This window comes from Helianthus annuus, chromosome 15 (genome assembly GCF_002127325.2).
Source record: "Helianthus annuus cultivar XRQ/B chromosome 15, HanXRQr2.0-SUNRISE, whole genome shotgun sequence".
Classification (NCBI taxonomy): Eukaryota; Viridiplantae; Streptophyta; class Magnoliopsida; order Asterales; family Asteraceae; genus Helianthus; species Helianthus annuus.
Window position 1 is genome coordinate 28,719,533 of NC_035447.2, and position 12,739 is coordinate 28,732,271.

Consider the following 12,739-nt stretch of genomic DNA (forward strand, 5'->3'; position numbering starts at 1 on the left):
CCCTTGTGAGAATCGAACACAAGACCTATTGGTCCAAAGTCTTATCTCACCCCCAAGATACCACTAGGCTATAAAGCCATGGGTGGTACCTGGTATATACTAATTTGCATATTAACATCTCGTTGTATTATAAATATTGTTATGCTTGATTCCTAGGAAAAGGACCAACTACCTCTAAAAATGACTAAATAAGCAATGGACCCAATAGAAATAACTTCGGCTTGAATAAAAAGAAAAAGAACATAGAACTAAATTTGGGGATAATGACCCACTAACCAATACAATGGCAGACTTGAGTACACAGCATTTGGGTCCACTTAAATGAATCGATGTTAGAATGGGCCGATTTAAATTAAATAACATGTTATAATGGATCGTTTTAAAAATTAAATAACATGTTATAATGGATCGTTTTAAAACACTAGCTTAAAATAATTTCAAATGAACGAGTAACACTCAGGTGGTGTTTGTTTTTTGGCCAAAAGCTCTTCTGAGCACTTATGTCTGCGTCGCACAGACGCGCGCAGACATAAGGGTCCTGCAGCTTGTTTGTTTTCTTGAAGATCTGCAGAGCTTTTACCTCTGCCTCACCTCTTCCCCAAGCAGACCCTTCCCCATGTCTTCAAACCTCTGCCAACCTCTTCTCCCTCTCTCCCTCTTCAAAACATCCATCTGCTCCAAAACGCTCCACCTCCACCTGCCGACACCACCTCCACCTGCCGACAACCTCTTCAGCCGGCGACCGGAGCCGCCTTTCCGGTGAGCTTCTCCAGCCGTTCAACACCGCTAAACACCCACCCACTACACCCTTCTCCTCCCTCAGTGTTAGGCCCTAAAGTGTGAGACTGACGCATCAAATTAATACAACGGGCTATGGTTACGAACTGGGCCTTACCGGGTTAGTTTATATTAAGTTGTGGACCTTTATAGGTCACTTGGGCCAAGCTTTAGGCCATGTGGGCCAAGCAGGCCCAAGGGGAGCCCATGTGGGAAGTGGGCTTGTCTATGTATATAAACAAGTTTTCAACTTGTTTTTAGGTTTGAGCCTCATAGTTTCAAAATTTCCTACAGAGAGAGAGAGAGATAGAGGCGATTGGTTGTGAAAACACTTGTACCAGACGATTTTGCTTTGATAGTAATAGAATCGTGTGCAAGTTGAAAAGTGATTTTCGGTATTGTGTTCTTCATATTTCATATTTTTCGGTTTTTCTTGAATCACCTATTTATTGAAGGTGATAGGCCACTCGAGATCCTAGTGCTTGTCTTATATCAGTCATCGTGACAAAGGTGTTTGCTGAATTATCGGAAGTTTGTTGAGGATAAAAATTCAAAGATTTCATATCTTTGAATTTTTGGAAGCTGCTGAAAATCAGGGATCACAGTTACTTTTATCTCACAAATCTGTTTTGCAGGGTCTTGATTCGCAATCAGCTTAGTCTCGACTCAAGATCATCAGTCTCGTGTGCTAAATTCTTCCGTCTCGAGTGGAAATCTCGTTCTTGTCTCGACTCGCAACCGCATCCACCGTTCCGACTCGCAACCATCTCACTGTTAATCTTCATTCCGAGTCTGACGTTTTCGAGATCAAGTGTTCCAGTCTGTTGATCATTCCAGTCATCATCGGACATTGCCATTCACCGTACACCTTCTCCGACAACCATCGACCTCAATTCATCACCACCACCAAGCACCATCATTCTCTGTCATCGTCGTTATCAACACCTCCAGTCCTCCGATCATCGTTCTTCATTTGCCATTAATCATCTTACCGCCATTCATCACCTCCGTCGTGATTTTTGAAGGGTTTCAGTTTGTTTTTATTTTAAAAATGAAGAAGACGTACAGACTGATTCATTTAAGTTTTTATTAAAATAATTATAATATTTATAATCATTAGTATAATCATTACTTTATCATTAGGTTTTAATAATAATAATACTTATAATAATAATAATAATAATAATAGTAATAATAATAATAATTATAATTAGGTTTTCTTTTAATAATAAAAATTAAAAAAAGGGGTTTGTTTGTTTTGGGAGTAAGTTTTGACAGGGTTTTGAGGTGCGGTTTAGAAAGCAGGTTCGTTCTTTTGTGTGCAAAAGATTTGAGTTAGCGAGTACACGGGTTCTTGTTTGGTTTATGTTTTGAGGAGAAGAACAAAAGTATCACCTACCCACTGAAATTATGGCATTCATCACTAAAGAAGAACTACTTTCTGTCTTTTGCACTCCTGAATGTAAGGGCAGAGTAGAATATTACCGGTTACACAACGCTGAGCTAATACAAGATTACCAAGATATTAAAAATAAAAATTTTACTTTATCGAAAAATGAGAAACTTTATAAAGAAAAAATTGAAGCTCAGCGAAAAGACATCATCCAACTCAAAGATGATGTAAGTGTAAAAACAACCCAACTCTTATATGTTCAGGAGAAATTATGCACTGTGACTAAAGAACTGGAAGATATCAGAGATAGATATCAAATAAATGAACTCAATATTAAGAAATTTCATTCTTCCAGCAAACTAGTTAAAAACTTGTGTGATCAACAACTTGCATATAAGAAAAAGAAAGGGTGTGGACTAGGCTACAATCAGGCTCCTCCTCCTTACAATGACAATTACACATATTTACCTTTGACTGAGGAGGAGCTGATGAATGAAAGTAAAATGACTTATGGTTCGAAAAACAATAATTCATTGGTTAATGGCAGACCTGTTGAGAATCCAAAATCCACTCCAATAAATTTTGTTTCCAAAGGTTCAATTGATCCTAACGCTTCGTCTTCATGTGCAGATGAAGTTCCTAAAGTAAAGTGTGGAGATGTACTTGGGAGTGAACCAGTTTTTCATTCTGATTTTTTTGAAACTTATTGTGAACAAACTGAGTCTGAAATTGCCTTTGGAAAAACTTTGTTTGAGTCGTTTTGTGCTTATGTGTCGTCAAGTGAGCCTGATGTTTGGGGCAAGACTGATGATGTTTGTGTTGAATCCTTGAACAATAAATGTGGTGATGATTGTTTTTCAGTTAATACTTGTGATTGTGATGTTTCTAACCCTTCAGTTGATGATTGTGTTACAGGTGAGGTCTCTCAGGATACATTCAGTGAAACCACTGAAACTACTTCTAAAGAAAATCAAGAATATCCTGATTCTTCTTCTGAATCGATCTCAGTGGACGTCCCTAATGTTGAATCTAGTGGGACCCCATTGGTAACTGTAGCTGAAAGTAAACCACAAGTAGATTCACATGATACATGTGTTGACGAAACATGTGTTGATGAAGCTTCTACATCTTCTGAAATTAAAATTGAACCAGATTTTGAAAAAGAAGATGTGGTCACTATAAATGAACAGTCACTAGAAGATGTTTTTGAAAAAGAAGTTAAAGCAGAAACTGAATCGTCTTCTAAAGGTCAAATGGTCCGTGATCTACCAATCAAAGACTTCATGCTGATAGAAAAGTGTGTTGCTTGCGCAAAAGGAAAGGCTCATCGAAAGCCTCATAAGTCCAAGTCTACACCTTCGACAAAAGTCGTGCTTGAATTACTACACATGGATCTTTTTGGTCCTGTAAATGTGGTGAGCATTGACAAGAAGGCATATTATCTTGTGATCGTAGATGACTACTCTCGTTACACATGGGTATACTTTCTTAGTCACAAGAACGAGGCTGCGAGTTTGATCAAACAATTTGTCACTCTAGTTGAAAATCAAGCTACTACAAGGGTGAAAGCAATTCGATCAGACAATGGCACAAAATTCAAGAATATCACCTTAGATACATTCTGTGTAGAAAAGGGAATCGAACGACAGTACAGTGCACCACGAACTCCACAACAAAATGGAGTGGCTGAAAGACGAAATCGTACTCTTATAGAGGCGGCACGAACCATGCTGGCCGACTCAAAGCTTCCTAGTTTCTTCTGGGCCGAAGCAGTTAGCATGGCTTGTTACATCTAGAATCATGCTTTAGTAAACAAACGTCATATGAAAACTCCATACGAGATTCTGGAAGGGCGTAAACTCTCGGTCTCACACTTCCGTAACTTTGGTTGTCCGTGTGTCTTGTTGCTCATGGACACTAATGGGAAGTTTGAGGTCAAAGGGGACGAATGTTTCTTTATTGGATACGCTAAAGGATCCTCCTATAGAGTGTACAATAAAGTAACCAAGAAAGTCGTTGAGTCGTGCAACATTGAATGGCTCGAAGAAAATACTACGGATGCTAGAGTTGGTCCAGATTGGCTATATGATTATGCTGATTTGTTCAAATCCTTTAACATTTTGTCTAGTGTTTCCCCTGATGCAGGTGTGTCGACTCCGAAACAACCAGTTTCGTTTGGTGATACAGAAGAAGAGAAACATGATGAAGGGAGCTCGCGAAATCATACACCGTTGGTACAGAAGAACTCAGAAAAGGCACATGGAACACAAGCAAAGCAATCAAAGCAATCTAAACCCATCAGATTAGCTACTGCTGCTGGATCTTCGAGTCTCCATATATTGAAGCGACAAACATGTTTCAACTGTGAAATTCTTGGACACATTGCTAGAAATTGTGTTCATCGTCCAAAGGTGCAACAAAATGCTAATATTCACTCTTGTGCTGGTGTTTGTGAGCCGGTTCACAACACGCAAAAGGAGCCAAAACGAGCGGATAAAAGTCGAGGATATAAGAAGTCTGCCCATCAAGGACAATCACGATCCCATAAGGCTCGTGACAAGGTGATTGAAAGCTCTAATCAAGGAGAAAAGACGAAGAATGGTGCTCAAAGCAACAAGAATTCTGCAACGAGCAAATACAAGCACCCAAATTCGTCTTCGTCTGAAAGTAAAGTGCAGGCGCATCCAACGCAAAAAGGACCGGTTTGTCCTTCAGGACCTGCTAGAGCAAATCAAGCTGCTCAAAATGTCTTTCCGATGAAAAGACAAACATGCTACAATTGTGGCATTGCGGGTCACATTGCTCGGAACTGCACAAGGCGTCCCTACGTACCCTATTATATGCAAAATCAGAGGGTTACACCAAACGGTAACTACCATTCCAAGCCGATGAAGGTATCTTCACCTAAGGCAATGAAGAATGTGAATCCCAAGGTTAAACCTTCTGATGGGGATTGGAACGCTGCTAAAAACAAACACAAAGCTTTTCAGGAACAAAAACGTTTTTCTAAAACTAACAAGCCTGAATCAGCTAAAGTTGCTCAACTGAAGGCAACAAACACGTTTGTTAAACTGAAACAGATTTGGAAACCCAAATCCAAAGCAGCAATTTCTCCAATCCTTGAAACTAAAGGGGACTTATGTTTAAAGGAAGTGTCTTATTTTGATGCTTCAGGAAATCCCAGGACCACGATGGCCTGGGTACCCATGTCTTACTAATCTCCTTACTTTTCAGGAACAACTAAGGAGGAGCTGTTGACAATCTCTGGAATGTTGATAGCGGTTGTTCCAGAGATAAAAACGGGTAACATTTCACTGTTGCAAAAAGTTCAATTTTTTTTTTTTACAGATGATATGTTTCCTTTGGAGGAGATTAGAGAAGTAAGATAAGATCAACAAAAGGTACCGTTTAAATTCAGTACTTTGATTTGAATTTGATTAGTCTTCAATCTGATGACAGAACGGTTAAGCAAAAATATTTTTTTCTCTTTTTCTTAGTTTATAACTTTGTACATAAAGTGTCGTTTCTCTAGTAAATGGTAAATTTGCTCAAAAATACAAGATTTATGCACAAATTTAGGGGGGAGAGGAACATATAGATAGATATAGAGTTTAGGGGAGAAAACTCAGAAAAGAAAAATTCAAAAAGAGTTTGCTGTATATATATGTATTGCTTTACGGGGAGAAAATGAGAAAAATACAAAAACATTAGAAAAATGAAAAAGCCAAAAAGATAAATTGCATGATATGGGAAGTGAAATAAATGTTTGTGTTAAAGGGTTTGACTAACACATGTAAGGTGCCATAGCTGAAAAGACTAGGATCTACTGCGATATGTCGATAGGCTTGACGCTCAAAAGGATAATAGATACTAAGTGATATAAACATAACGAACTATGTACCATGTGGGTAACATACCAACGGCGTATGATTTTATGGTCTTAAATCTTGCGTTGATAGATAGCCAACGTCTGAGGTTTTGGGTCTTTATATTGTTGAATCATCCGGGGATATCTTGGCTGTCCTTCTGTTGCATCCAGATTATACGCAGACCTAGACACAGTCAGGATATCTTAAAAGATCCCAAAGAGGACAAAAACCTTAAGGAATAAAATCTCAAAATGAGAAAATTCCCAATGCTCAAAGAGCCAAATTCGTACCAAAATGGTATTTGCCTCGCCCTCCTTGGACACAATCATTGGTCGCTCTGCTGTACGAAAATACTGACTTGTCACCAATGGTCTAACGTTGTAAATAAAAAATGTTGACATCAATATACTCACCTGTTACGATGAATCGTTGTGCTTACCTTGATCGCGGGGGTATGCCTTGGAATGGGACACACGGGTATAATAGTATAATATTACCTTAAGCATACCACGAAGTTGAAAAATTGAAAGTTGAGCGTTAAAGTTTAAGTGGACAAACATATTGGCAATCACATAGACCAGTTTGATTAGGTTCGTACTGAAAAGTGTTCTTTAGTCTGCCTAAGAACGAATTTTGATCCCATTACAATTGTAATTGTATATTATGGTAGTTGTTTATATTTTGAGTTCTTATTTGTTTCTTGCTCTTAAAATTTAAAAAAAATAAAAAAAAATTCAAAAATTCAAAAATACAAAAATAGTGTCTTGTTTTTCTATAAAATCAAAAATCCAAAAATAGAGTGCTTATTTGTTTTTCTTAAAATTAAAAAAATATAACCGTTCTTGAAGATTTGACTGATAATCAAAAGTTGAAAGAATTTAAATTGTGAAATTTGATGTACCTAGTGTTCATATGGTATTCTCCCTGTTGCATAAGAAATGTTTGCTTATGAGTTTGTGAGCATGTGCAGAACTTGATTTCAATCAAGAACAGGGGTTGATGAAGATTGAGATGTTGTTTGCTGTTGACGAAGCCTGAAGCAGCACAACAACAAGATGTACCTGAGTCAGAAGAACTGGATACAAAACGTTGTCTGACAGTGAAAGTACATTTAAAGAAGTACCTGTGAACCTGCTTGAAAGAAAAAGACTGAAGAAGAAAAGAGCTGTTGAGAATCCTCCTCTCACATTCTTTTTGACAAAGATTTTCAAGCAAAGCTGATCAAGATCTTGATATGAAGCTAACCACAAGAGCTGAAGAAAGAGACCCAGTGCTGAGAGTTCAGAAGTCAAGAACTTCCATAACATCTGCAGCATAGCGACAACCACAGACTTTGTTGAATACGTTGATGAATTCATGTTATGAAGACAATTTGATGGCATCAGTCTAGGGGGAGATTGTTATGCCCTAAAGTGTGAGACTGACGCATCAAATTAATACAACGGGCTATGGTTATGAACTGGGCCTTACCGGGTTAGTTTATATTAGGTTGTGGACCTTTATAGGTCACTTGGGCCAAGCTTTAGGCCATGTGGGCCAAGCAGGCCCAAGGGGAGCCCATGTGGGAAGTGGGCTTGTCTATGTATATAAACAAGTTTTCAACTTGTTTTTAGGTTTGAGCCTCATAGTTTCAGAATTTCCTATAGAGAGAGAGAGAGAGAGAGAGAGAGAGAGAGAGGGAGAGATGCGATTGGTTGTGAAAACACTTGTACCAGACGATTTTGCTTTGATAGTAATAGAATCGTGTGCAAGTGTTGAAAGGTGATTCGTATTGTTCTTCGTATTTCTTGCTTTTCGTGTTTATTCTTGAATCTCACCAAGTTTGGATTCCGCACAAACTTGGTGATTGTTTGATATCATTGAAAGATCCGGTTTCACGGGACTTACACTCAGCCGCACACAAACATCCCTCCCCTCACCCACTTACTGGCGACGAATACACAACCCCTCCTTCATCTCCGGTGAATCACACTCCACACAATACCCCCATGTTACAGATTAAACGGCCGACCACCATTAACGGTGGCGTGCGGCGGCGACAGTGGAAGAAAGGAGAGAGAGAGAGAGATAGAGAGCGAGATCGGTGAGAGAGAGAGACCGTAGAGAGAGAGGCGGTGGTGTGATGGCGGTGGTGTGATGGTGGTGGTATGATGGCAGAGGTGGTGCGGTGGTGGTGGTGCTATGGGCGGTGGTGGTGACAGATTGTAGAGAGAGAGAGTTTGTAGAGAGAGAGTTCAAGGCAGAGCTGTTGTGTGTATTGTGTGTGTGAAGTGGTTTTTGTAGAAAAAAAAAACAAACCCTCTTCTCCTTGCAGATTGCAGACATTTGGTTCACCTCTTCTTCTGAAGATGCCTGCAGATGTGGTCCGCAGACTGCAGACCTTTTACCTATGAAAAAACAAACAGCACCTCAGGGCCATTGTTGACACCACCTACTGTCGTCACCTTAACTACCTATCACATGTGGCCACCCACCACCACCCTAGCCACCACCATTGTCGGCGACACCTCACCACCCCAACCACAACTGAAACCACTGCCGCGACGCAACCTTCTATGTCGCCATCGCATCTGTCGCCGTCTTCTACGACTCTACCGCTTCGGTCACCCCCACCATCGCTATGGCTTCGGTAGCGACCCATTAATGATAAAATTACAATATCAACTAGGGAGGTACGGACGATCTCAAGGGGTGGTCTGGAGGAGATCTAAAGTTGAAAGACTGAAAGAGTAAAATAATAATTGTTGTTTGAATTATCCTAAGTATTAGTTTTATTTGGTTTCTAATTGTTTAGGGATAAGTACGAGTTCTAGTAGTAGTAGATTTTTTTAGTATTTATATTCCTTACGTCTACGCCCCGCTTGCGGTATGCGCATATAATGTATATATGTGTGGGCCATCGCGCGGGGGGGGGGGGGGGGGCAAAAGTGAAAGTGCACTAATTTTAACGTTATTTTACTAATTTCGTGAAAATAACGTTAAAAGCCGAGGACGGTTAATCATGCATCATGTGGTGGCGTTGATAGCTGAAAGACAAAAGGGTACATGCATTAATCGGTCTTTGTCCCGATTGCTGAGTGTTATGTGCCTTATGTCCAAGGCTTGATGCAAAACTATTATCGAGCCGGGGGTCTCACTGGAAGCAGCCTCTTTATTCGTAGGGGTAGAGGTAAAGTTGTCTACATCTTACCGTCCTCAGAACCCTATCTTTGCTTTGGTATTGGTGGGATTTACTGAGTATGATGATGATGATGATGATTCCTTACGTCATGTATTTTATTCATTCACAAAAACTAATAGAAGGAATTAGTGAATCTCATTTGTATTTACCTCGCTGATCTCGTACGTAGATTTAACAATTATTACCGCCTCCTCCACTAGGTTCTCCACCGCTATGCCCAATACCCGTCACCACTAGCTGCCATATGAATAAATATAGTGCAACCTATTTTAAAACTTTCTTTTTCTAAAACAACTTGTTTTAGCCCAATCAATTTTGACATGAACCATACTTCTACTTTTTAAATTGGCCGTTCTTACCCAAACTCGTTATGACTCGAACCTGTCTTGACCTGAGACCTAAACCGACTTGACGCGTCATCCTGCCAGACATATATAGAACAAAACCAGTGAATTATATAACTCTTTGATTAAACCAGATTCATCCAAAATGTAAGATACCAATTTAGGAGATGAACATATTTTGTCCCCCAATGAGTAAAATAATAATTATGCATTGAAAGTTCAACATCCAGCATTCCAGCCACTTTGTTTGAAAATGTTCCTTTTATTATGATCCACAACTAAGAATCTGGGATTCTATCTTATATCCAGGGTGACATAGTGTTGATCCAATATATATTCAGACAAAATTGTACTAGATCCGGATTAATTTTTATCAATCGGGTCCATCAAGTATTCTTTTTTTTTTTTGGTTTCTTTTAGGGGGGCGCACCCTCTTCTTTGTCTGATAAAGATTAAAGAGACTTGTGTTCTGTACTTCTTTTCACTATGTTTTATGCAAGACTGCAACTATCAATCAAATATAATTTTTTTTTATTTATTATTATTATTATTTTTTTGGGATGCTCGTACTCAGCTAGTTATTTTTCAGCAAATTTTACTATTGGAAAAGCCGATGGTAAATTAAATTTTATGCAAGTCGGTCACTAAATTTAGTGAACGACTTACACGTAAATTTAAACATATCAGTGTCACAAAATTTGTGAGCGTTTCATTTCGGTCATAAATCAGTCCTAAATACAAATTATGAATAGTTATCAAATTCTAACTATAAATAACACAACACAACAGTAATAAACTTAAAATATAAATAATATATTATGTTAAAAAGATAAAAATAAGGGAATCTCAAAAGTGTGCTTTATATAAAAAAAGGTAAAAAAACTGCCATATTTGACTCTGCTCGATTTAGAAAAATATTTGTATAAATGCGTAGCTAAAAAAAATAACTCGCAACAGTGTATTGTGCTATAACTGCATAAAATATAAAAAAGAAAGAGAAACGTTAAAAATATTACAAGTTAAACAAAAGAAAATACAGGACATGTGTCAAGTGATGTACGGTGGTGTAATATACAAAACATAGAAAAATAAAGAAAAAATAAAAATATAAAAAAATAAAAAGAACACGCGTCAAGTGTTGCGTGATGATTGTATTCACAAGCCATACTTTTTAATAGATATAACAATAACGTCAATAGCAAAATGGTCAAGAAAATGAAGAAAACAAATATAGGACATAAATCGTCACTTAAGAAACAACCACAAATGGATCATTAATATGCCATCATAAAAATGTTGTCATAAACCAGTCACTAAAAGTGGTTGATAATGCGATCGCAGGATTTGAGACCAAAATATTAGTGGCAAAATACTTCCCGGTTGCAAATCGATCGCAAATTTGGTTTGCAACCAACATTTTCTTTTCCGCAATTCTAGTAGCAAACTTGTCCCAAAAAAGAGACAACAATACCGAAATTGGGGTAGTAAATATTATTTTTCTTCTAGTAGTGTAAATTTATGATCATTCCTTGGTTTATAAATCTTCTTCTTGTTCAGAAACTTATATTGTGTATCAGGTTGTTCCTGTTTATGTTGTGACTGCAATCTCACTGGTTTCTTATTTAACTAAATTCCCACAAAATCCAATGTGTTCCAACTTCCATTCCAAACACCTGCAGTTAAATATAGGAAGATATCATGGGTCCCACTTGATCCTATGGCAAAGTTCTTCGGTGGGCCCAACCTAAACCTAAAGAAACAACACTTACCAAAGTTATATAATGTTAGAGCATTCTCATCCAAATCACCAAAATCTGTGTGGGGGGTTTTTAAAATATAAGAAGTATAAAAAGTGGTTGTGAGTGGAGGAGAGAGAAAATGTTACTGTTCATCTGTATATTTGGGGGGGACACTGTTCACCCCCTATATTTTTTTAATATATATTGAAAGTGGTTGTGAGTGGAGGAGAGAGAAAATGTAATATATATTGAAAAGGAGAGAGAAAAAGTGTTTGTTTTTAGTGGAAATATATTGATATAGGGGTTGTTTTTTAGTGGAATGTATGTATATTTTTAGTGGATTGGATGTGAATGCTCTTATTTGCAACTTTTTATTTTATAAAAATAAACTTCTTACAATATTCCATCTATAAAGATAAGTGGCACTCTCACTTCACAAGTTACAAAACCACATATAGCTTCCTCAAATCTCCTTTGCAGCCCCCCCCCCCCCCCCCTCCCAAACACACCAAAAAAATTCATTGTTTGTGAATTCGGATACGAATATGCTCGTTACAAGTTCATCTTCATCCTAAAGTGTGATGGAGAGAAACAGTTTCAGGGTGGTGGTGTTGGTGGGATTTTGCTGGTTTTTGTTGTTTGCGGTTTTGAAGTCACGAGGCGCAACGAGGCAAGATGGTTTAGTTGTCAACTATGTGAGCAAGAGACGAGTGCCAAATGGCCCTGATCCAATCCACAACAGGTATGTAACAATATTACTAGAAGTGCGCGTTTTAAGTACATTTTGACAGGCAGTTACATGTTTAAAATGTATGTACTTTTTTGTGTGGTATTTATATGGGGTATGTATATATGTTTCCAGGAGAACAAGAAACACGAGGCAACCTCCTGATCGCGCCTAGGCAAAGGACATGTCGATTTCCTTTCGATTCTAGAGATCCATACGCGTTTATATTGCTTGTTTTGTTGTGTAGAATTTACATGAAGAAAGGTAGTTTAATGGATGTTAAGTTTTTTTTAAAAGTTTTGCATGAATTAATCCAAATATTGTATTAATGTTTATTATTCGTAGTATCACAGAAGCCAAGAATTGAACATGCATTATATCTTTAGGGTCCCTTTTTCATACATTTTTTGTAGGTGGTATGCAAAGATGCATTGTTAAAGGGTTATGGTCTTTGCTTTAGCTTTGAGCTTTGAACTTTAAGAGGGTTGGCTTTATTCCTCTTGTTAAGTGGGTTGTGTTCCCTAAAAAAGCATATTCAATCTGTTAAAGCTTCTCTTCTTTCAAACATATCTTTTCTTTTTTGAATGAAAGAAAGAATAAGAGAGATGATGACCAACTTCTTTCTTTTGAATGTGTATATATATGGTCTTCATTCAAAGCCATCACTATGCTTTACAATTTACATCAACACTATGCCATAGGACACGTA

The 12,739-nt window shown here is 38.0% G+C and overlaps 1 long non-coding RNA gene across 1 annotated transcript; it reads left to right on the plus strand.

The window, feature by feature from the left end:
• Window positions 1–11,789: 11,789 nt before the first annotated feature.
• LOC118487178 lies at window positions 11,790–12,365 on the plus strand. Its single transcript, XR_004880659.1, has 2 exons — window positions 11,790–12,045; window positions 12,166–12,365. It is a non-coding gene; the product is annotated as an uncharacterized LOC118487178 (long non-coding RNA).
• Window positions 12,366–12,739: the final 374 nt, after the last annotated feature.